This window comes from Eumetopias jubatus, unplaced genomic scaffold, assembly GCF_037043125.1.
Source record: "Eumetopias jubatus isolate StellerSeaLion01/CBP00866 unplaced genomic scaffold, mEumJub1_p1.0 scaffold_7, whole genome shotgun sequence".
NCBI lineage: Eukaryota > Metazoa > Chordata > Mammalia > Carnivora > Otariidae > Eumetopias > Eumetopias jubatus.
The window spans coordinates 117,070,279-117,078,672 of NW_028274813.1; the positions used below are offsets into that span (position 1 = coordinate 117,070,279).

At 55.6% G+C, this 8,394-nt stretch overlaps 1 pseudogene; it reads right to left on the bottom strand.

Annotated features, from left to right (window-relative positions):
- Positions 1–3,365: 3,365 nt before the first annotated feature.
- On the bottom strand, positions 3,366–8,114 carry LOC114203532 (histo-blood group ABO system transferase 2-like; annotated as a pseudogene).
- Positions 8,115–8,394: the final 280 nt, after the last annotated feature.

The window sequence follows — 8,394 nt, forward strand, 5'->3', positions numbered from 1 at the left end:
GGATGATGGGGGCAGTCCCCGGGCTAGCACTGGTGATGAGCACCAGGAATCTGCTCCTGAAGACACAGGCCAGTTGCACAAAGAATGGAGAGACCCATGCTTAGCACTTCCTCTAGAAAAATCTAGTCCTGAAACGTGATGAAAAGTAAGTATATCCTAGACTTCATGCGATGTGAGTTCTACTGGCAGGTACCCACTGATTCCTAGAACCAACAAAGAGTAAATCATCCAGCGTCGACTGGGGTGTTGTGACCCAACTTTTCTGACCAAATGACAGGTCTCAGCCAGCATCTCCAGGGCCTCTGAGTTTTCCCAAGGGTCTCTGCGATTCTCTGAGCCCTCCATCAACCTCCTTGGGAAGCTCTGCCTTGTCGTCTTCTCTCCTGCCTCTTCTGGGACCCTTCCGTGGCCTCCCCACCAGGGCCACCCCCACCAGAACTCCCTCTGTCCCCTGGCCTGACGCCTACATCCCATGCTGGGTCCCATGAGCCCGGTGCTTTTTGTAAGGACTGTGTGCTCCTTCTGGGGTCACTTGGCATCTCCCTTGCAGTGGCCTGCATCTTCCTGCGCTGGGTCTCCTCTGAGCAGTCTGTGAGGCCGGACTGTGCCCATGTCACGGGCACGGAAGCGAGAGTCCAGAAGGTCCAGACGACCTGCTCCCAGTCCCAGCATGTGGAGCCTGGGTCAAGGATGGTCCGTGAGCAGAGGAAGACTTGGGCCCAGGGAGACTGAGGGAGGATATGGCAAAGTGAGCCTGCAGGAGGAGAGGGAGCACTGTGGGGACCTGGCGCTCAGGACTGCTGGGAGACCACATCTCACCCACACCAGCTCTGTCCCCAGGGCTGGAGGTTGTCAGGGTAGCCACCCTCCGAGGCTGTAGGCTGACAGTGACTGGCAGGAGAGGAGGCGCACCTGATGCAGGAGAGAACCCTCAGGCAGAGAGGAGGGTGCAGGTACTCCCCCAGCAGCTAGAGGAACTCGGGGTAGCCACCCTCCCAGGCTGCGGGAAGGCAGTGGCTGGCAGGGGAGGAGGCACCTGGTGCAGGAGAGAGCCCTCAGGCAGAGGAGGGGGCAGGCTCTCCCCCAGCAGCAGGTGCACCGGGGCAGGCTGAGGGGGCCTCCATGGACAGCGGTGCCTGCATCTGGGGTCTCCACACAGACCCCCTCCTCAGGCTCAGCACAAGCTTGTCTGGATGGCCTTTGTCCCCCAAATACAAAGTCTGGCCCAGGACCCTCCTCAAGCCCCGACTCCCAATCCTTTGACCTCAGGTCAAGTGACAAGAAATGGCCAATAGTTTCGGTGGGGTTGGGTGCACAGGGACATTTGCTTTTCTGGCCCATGCTGTAATATTGCTGGCATTTTAAAGAACTCAGGGCTTTGATTCAAAATCGGTAGGATGCCGGGGACCTGAGTCGGCTTTCTGGAAACCTGCCTCTGGGCCTTGCCGGCCTCCCATCCCACCAGTTCTGCTCAGAATCCCTCCAGGTCACGGACCCACAGTCTTGGCTCCTCAGATGGCACGGACGATGCACCTTCAAAAAGCGATCCCGGTGGGGCAGCAGGACACACTGCGGATTCCAGCAAATCTGCCTCCCAGAAACTGAGGGTACTGCTGGACGAGCTGTCTGAAAACAGCCATGTCAGGGTTCCAGGAAGATACCAGAGGCACAGGAGTAACTGAGGAACACCTGAAGGTCAGGTAGGGGCAGTCAGAGCTTCCAGACCCTTCTTCCCTAAAGCTCCTCATGCCTCAGCCTTTCTTCCAGGGATTCTGCTTGGTTTCTATTTGCCCCAACTGTTATCCATTGCCTTAGGCAGCAGAGACTCACATATGCCTTTAAATGTTTTGGACATTGAATGTCCTCCAGTAGCCACTTCACTACTGGTAGAGTTGGTAGCAAGCAAGAAGTCCCAGAGGACTCCAAGGGTCTGGACTTGGTGTTTCCCTCTCCTGAGATGGAGACACATGTGGGAGGTGCAGGTGGCCAGAGGGGGGAGGGGGCAGGCACCTGACATGGACAGATGGGGCATAGGTGAGGCCCGAGTCCCCCGGGGTATGTGTCTGGCATCCGGACTGAACAGGTCTTCAAAGCTGCAGACTGGCTGGGATCATCTTCAGGCTGAGGAGGAAGGTGAGGGGAGCAGAGGGGACTGAGGAGGTTCGGCTTAGACAGGAGAGGGCTGAGCCACACTTTTGTGGGGAAAGTGGGTCAGGTTCAGGCTCACAGGGACAGACTTGGGGCCATTATGCCACCTGAAATAAGCCAGTCCCTAAAGGACCGACACCGGAGGACCCCACTTGTGAGGGATGGAGAGCACTCCCATTCACAGAGGTGGAAGGAGCTGCTGGGTGCCGGGGCTGGGGAACGGAAATGGGGGGTTAGGGTCTTGTGGGTAGAGGTTCAGTTTGGGATGATGAAAACATTGTGGCAATGGACAGAGGTAGCCGGTGCAGAACAGGGAATATACTTATTGCCATTGAAACACGCTTCATGGTATCAGCTGTATGTCCATTATACCACAATACAAAAGAAGTGAGTCAGGACGTCGGGGCCATCGCAAATCCCTGGAGGGCCCAGGAGCAGGGAGCCTGTATCTTAGTTCTCGCTCTCACGCTCTGCCCCTTGTTGGGTGACTGAGCTCAGTAAGTGCTTGCTAAACACAGTGCAGGCAGCTGGTCCAGAGAAAGTGCACAAGTGCAAACCCACTGGTGGGCACTGAGGAATCCCAAGGGGACGCGCATCCAGACAGAGTGAGTGCCCACATTTCACAAACACCAGCACAGAAATAGCCATTTAAAACCAAGGCAGGAACCTTATATAGCCCAGAGGGCTCCACGCTCCTGGAGGCCGAGCTAGTGGCCACAGCCAAGGCCTCTGGTGGTGAGGGCACTGGGGGTCTGGGAGGTGGCTCGGCGCACCCCTGACCCTGAAGCCCCATGGCCGCGGTGAGGAGTAAGGACTGGGAGGGAAGACCCAGCCAGCACCCGTTCTGGCTCCATGGCTGCAACAGAGCTGCTCCCAGCCCCAACAGTCGATATCTGTTTAGAACCAGAGAGAAAACCTTTTCCCTCAATTGTTCTTTTTAAAGATGGTTGCTCAGCATTGACACAGAAAAACATCTGACATAAAACTGGAGCTGTTCACAGCTGCAAAGGACCCCGAAATGATCAAAATGAAGTGACCACAAAGAGAGGACCTTGTGCCCCCAGGCAGGCCTCCTGTGCACAGGGCTGGTTGGGGCGCTGGCGTGCCCGTGCAAGCAGTGCTGGGCTCCACAGTTTCCCTCAAGGGGACAGAAGTAGGAATCTGCTCTGACGGCCCCGCTCAAGACAGCAACCCCTGATGGAGACGGGGGCAGCCCCTCATGACTTCGAGATTTCCTGGTGATTCTTGGGCACAGCCACAAATCTCAGCTTCTTCATGACCCAGGGAATGATGGGGTCCAGCCCAGCAGCCTCGGGTCCCACAGGTCCTCCAGGGGACAGCCCAGCAGCCGTGGGTCCTGCATGGCCTCTGGGGGCAACCCCTCATGAGTTCTGTGTGTCCTGGTGATTCTTGGGCATGGCCCGAATCTCAGCTTCTTCATGACAGGGGCCAGCCCAGGAGCCGCAGGTCCCACAGGTCCTTCAGGGGACAGCCCAATACCGTGGGTCCCACAGCTCCTCTGGGGACAGCGCCTCATGAGTTCTGGGTGTCCTGGTGATTCTTGGGCACAGCCATGGATCTCAGCTTCTTCATGACCCGGGGAATGATGGGGCGGCCGGCCTAGCAGCCGTGGGTCCCACAGGTCCTCCGGGGACAGCACCTTGGTGGTCCTGTGCAAGTCCCGTGCGCTCCCTCTAGGGTCACTTGGCATCTCCCTTGCATCAGCCTGCATCTTCCTGCGCTGGGTCTCCTCTGAGCAGTCTGTGAGGCTGCACTGTGCCCATGTCACGGGCACAGAAGCGAGAGTCCAGAAAGTCCAGATGACCTGCTCCCAGTCTCAGCATATGGAACCTGGGCAGGGAGTGGTCCCTGAGCAGAGGAGGACTTGGGCCCAGGGAGCCTGAGGGAGGATGTGGCACAGTGAGCCCACAGGAGGAGAGTGAGCAATGTACGGGCCTGGTGCCCAGACCTGCTGGGAGACCACATCGCACTGGCTCTGTCCCCAGGGCTGGAGGTTGTCAGGGTATACACCCTCCCAGGCTGCAGGCTGGCAGGTACTGGCAGGAGAGGAGGCACCTGGTGCAGAAGAGAGCCCTCACGCAGAGAGGAGGGGGCAGGTGTTCCCCCAGCAGCAGGGGCACTTGGGCAGGCTGAGGGGCCATCAGTGGACAGCAGCGACTGAAGCTGGGGTCTCCACACAGATCCTCTCCTGAGGCTCAGCACAAGCTTGTCTGATGGCCTCTGTCCCCCAAATACAAAGTCTGGCCCAGGACCCCCCCCCTCAAGCCCCAACTCCCAGTGCTTTATACTCAGCTCAAGTGACAAGAAATGGCCAATAGTTTAGGTGGTGTTGGGTGCACAGGGACATTTGTTTTTGTGGCCCATGCTGTACCGTTGCTGGCATTTTAAAGATCTCAGGGCTTTGATTTGAAAATGGTAGGATGCCAGGGACACCAGACAGCTTTCTGGAAACCTGCCTCTGGGCCTTGCAGCCCTCCCATCCCACCAGCACTGCTCAGAATCCCTCCAGGACACAGACCCACAGTCTTGGCTCCTCAGATGGCCCGGACGATGTGCCTTCAAAACGCAATCCTGGTGGGGCTGCAGGACACACTGCAGATTCCACCAAATCCCCCTCCCAGAAAGTGAGGGTACCACTGGACCAGCTGTCCGAAAACAGACAGGTCAGGGTTCCAAGAAGACACCAGAGGCACAGGAGTAACTGAGGAGCATCTGAAGTCCAGGTAGGGACGGTGAGAATCTCCAATTTTGCCTAGGGGCAGCTCCCGTCCCCCTAAATCCTGAGTGGGATGGCGTTACTGGGGGATTGGGGGGGACCATGCCTGGAAGACCCATGGCTCCAATGTTAGAGGTCGCCGACTTGATCAGTGCACAGGAGGGGAAACCTGGCCACACCCCGAAGAATCTCTAGAAACAGTAGCCACCTCAGTGGTAGCTGACCTGGGAGGTCAACCTTCCAGCTGCCTGAGGTGGGATCGAGCCACAGACCAGCACACTAGCCAGAAATGGAAGAAGGAGAACAAGTTCTTCATTTCATAGTTTCTAAGTCACCGGTTTGTTCCTACAGTCAGTATACTTTGCATCCTGGGGAATCTCTGCCTGTCTAAGGTCATGAAAATGTTCTCATGTTCTCTGCTGGAGAAGTTCTTGAAAAATCTCTGGTTTATAGGTAAAAATCATCCGGAAGTGACTTTGGTTGGCACAGCCATGCTGGAAAAAGGATGGATTTTCCCCAAAATACTAAAAATAGAACTCCTGTATGATCCCACTATCAGGTAGACCTTTTCAGGAAATGAAGTCAGTTTCTCGAAGTAAGATCTGCACTCTCCAACCCAATCTCCCTGAGGAGGGGCAGCCACCCATAGCAACCCTCCCCTTGAGGCAGGTGCCTCCCTGGACAAGGGGCTACCCCAGGGCTGGGAGGTCTCCACAGCAGCACACCCAATATCCTGGATACTAGGAGACAGAGCACAGCACCAGGCCAGTGAGGGTCAGGACACACTAACCCAAATATGGCACCTTGGCAAATTAAAGATAGAAGCTAAAAGAACTTTTGCATAGAGCAGAAGCAAGAAGGTCTCTCTGACACCCAGCCATCAGCCCTTCTTCCCTTAAGCAGGTCAGAATGCTCCCATGTGGAACTTTCTCTCCCCGGACCACAGGGATGATGTGCTTATCACCAGAGTCAAGGAATTTCGGACCACGGGGTCTATACGAACACACCTGGTTAAACGAACCCTTACCTTCCTAGTTAACTTCTTTACCGTTTACGAGCCCTAGTCCAAACCCCTGTGTCTGTCAATTCTTCACACACTTACTGCTTCTTTGTCTAAAAGGTAGAAGAGCTGTCTGCTCCAGTCACCTCTGCTGGTCATCATGGTCTTGTGAGGCTCCCACCAAAACAATCAATACATTTTGCTTGCTTTTCTCGTGTTCATCTGTCTTTGTCAATTTCCAGACTCAGCCAGGGACCTTAAGAGGGTTGAGGAAAACTTTTTTCTCTCTTGCAATACTGTGGGGAGGGGGGTGGGGAGTCAGAAAACGCCATCCCATCTTCCTCGCTTTGGTGAAACTGAACTCTACTGGGAAGCAGCACAGGACAGTGCATGGCTGGAGGAGCCAGAGAGAGGCACGTGGAACATGTAGGAGCTACTTGGCCCCCAGCCAGGGGACTTGGCCCAGTGACAAGTCCAGGGTGTGATTATGAATATTATAATGGAAGCATCCTGAACATCAGACCTTCCCCACGCCAGGCTTCATGATTGCTGCTCCTTGTAGTTGCTACTGTTGGTTTAGTGACTTTTCTGAACTAACTTTGTCAAGTCTGTATTCTTTGCTGTGTGTATGGCTACTGAATCCCTGTGCTGTTAACTTAGTGGTCAGCCAGTGGCTGGGCAGAGAAGTCATCCCTGTTTCTGAGCTACAGATTGGAGGTCCCCACAACCTCTTCAGGTTTGAATAATCTGCTCCAGTGGCTCATGGAACTCAGAGAAATATGTTACTTACTAGATGACCAATTCATTGAAAGGACAGAACTCAGGGCCAGGCAGCTGGAAGCGATGAGCAGGGCAAGGTGTATAGAAGAAGCTCAGAGCTTCCCTGCTCTCTGAAAGAGGCCTTTGTCCACCTCCACTCTGAGCTTCGTCTATACTTCCTAACTGATGACATCCTTCCTTCGGGCTCATCTGTTAACTCAAGTGAAAGACCCGGTGGGCACCAAAACGACTCCTCAAGTACTAACCACTGCTGCCGTCCTGGTGATTCTTGGGCACAGCCATGAATCTCAACTTCTTCATAATGGGGGGCAGCCCAGCAGCTGTGGGTCCCACAGGTCCTCTGGGGGCAGGCCAGCAGCTGTCGGTACTACAGATCCTCTGGGGACAGCACCTTAATGGGCTTATGGTCCAGCAGGTACCTATTCAGGTGGCTCTCGTCGTGCCACACAGCCTCGATCCCATTGGCCAGTTTGACCCCCATTGTCTGGTGACAGGCCAAGGTCAGTTGGTGAACCTCTACCACCGACCCCCCAGAAAAGGCCCCCTTGTAGTAAAAGTCGCCCTTGCCCCTGGGGAATGTATACCTGGGACTGTGGCCAATGCTCGTAGCTGAAGTCCTTGTGGGCTGCCTGGTAGAAACCAGGGTGCAGGGTGCTGAAGAGGGGAGACAGGATCTCCATACTCACGTGGTCGCGGAACTTCATGTCCACCTCTGTGCACACCAGGTAGTCCACCTCACGGAGGAATTGTGGAGTTAATCTTAGAAAATAGATTGTAAGCCCTAAGGAGTGATTGTGGAAGCAGCTGAAACGTCAGCAGCGTTCCTGTTCTCAGGCTACTGAACACAATGGCCCAGTAGGAGCAGGATCCCATGATCCCCAGGGGCAGGGCAAAGGTTAGGAGCCAGGAAAGAATGTAACCCTCCGTGCCCCCCTTCCTGTACCTGGCGTTTGCTAGCACAAACATCCCACTCTTCCCCGATCCCATGACGGCCTCCCTGCGTGCCTGCACGTAGAGGAGGGTGCAGGCCTGCTTCACAGCTTCAGCATACTTGCCATCCCTCTGTCCTCCTTTCCCACGCTTTGAGGCATCTGCCCTTGCTTTTCTGATAAAAAATGACATAAAACCGATGTGCAGAACGCAGCTGCTGCTGCCCTACTTGCAGAGGCAGCCCTGCATGGCCGCTCAGATTGGTGTCTGCGAATTTTATTTCAGTGCGCAATGACGGGAAGAGCTGCTTACAGAAGCAGCGGATCATCACGTGCTCTGCATGGACGTGTCTTCCCAGCGCGGGGTGCCGGGGACCTCGAGGACCACCACCCTCTGGCCTTCCCAGAGGGGCACATGGGGCTCGGCGGGCAACTGATTGGTGAAGACGTAGTAGGTGACCCTGTGTCCCACCATGAAGTGCTTCTCAACTGTCTGCAGGAACAACTCCAGGAAGACCATGTATCCACAGGGACAGGGGACAGGGCTGGAGGAGGGTCACTGCCAGAGGCTGGCGGCAGGACCCCAAAACTTGGGCCGTGAATGTGTGCACTTTCTTCAAGGGGGCAGGCCCTGGGCTGCTTTAAGTAACAGCCACCCTCCTGGCCTGGCCTGAGCATGTCTGCTGGTGGGGCCTCCCTACCTTCAGCTCCCAGAGATGGCAGCCATCAGGACCCCATCTTACAAAGGGGAGCCTGAGGCTTAGAGGCTAGAAACCCATGCAGCTGATTCTACCCAGTCT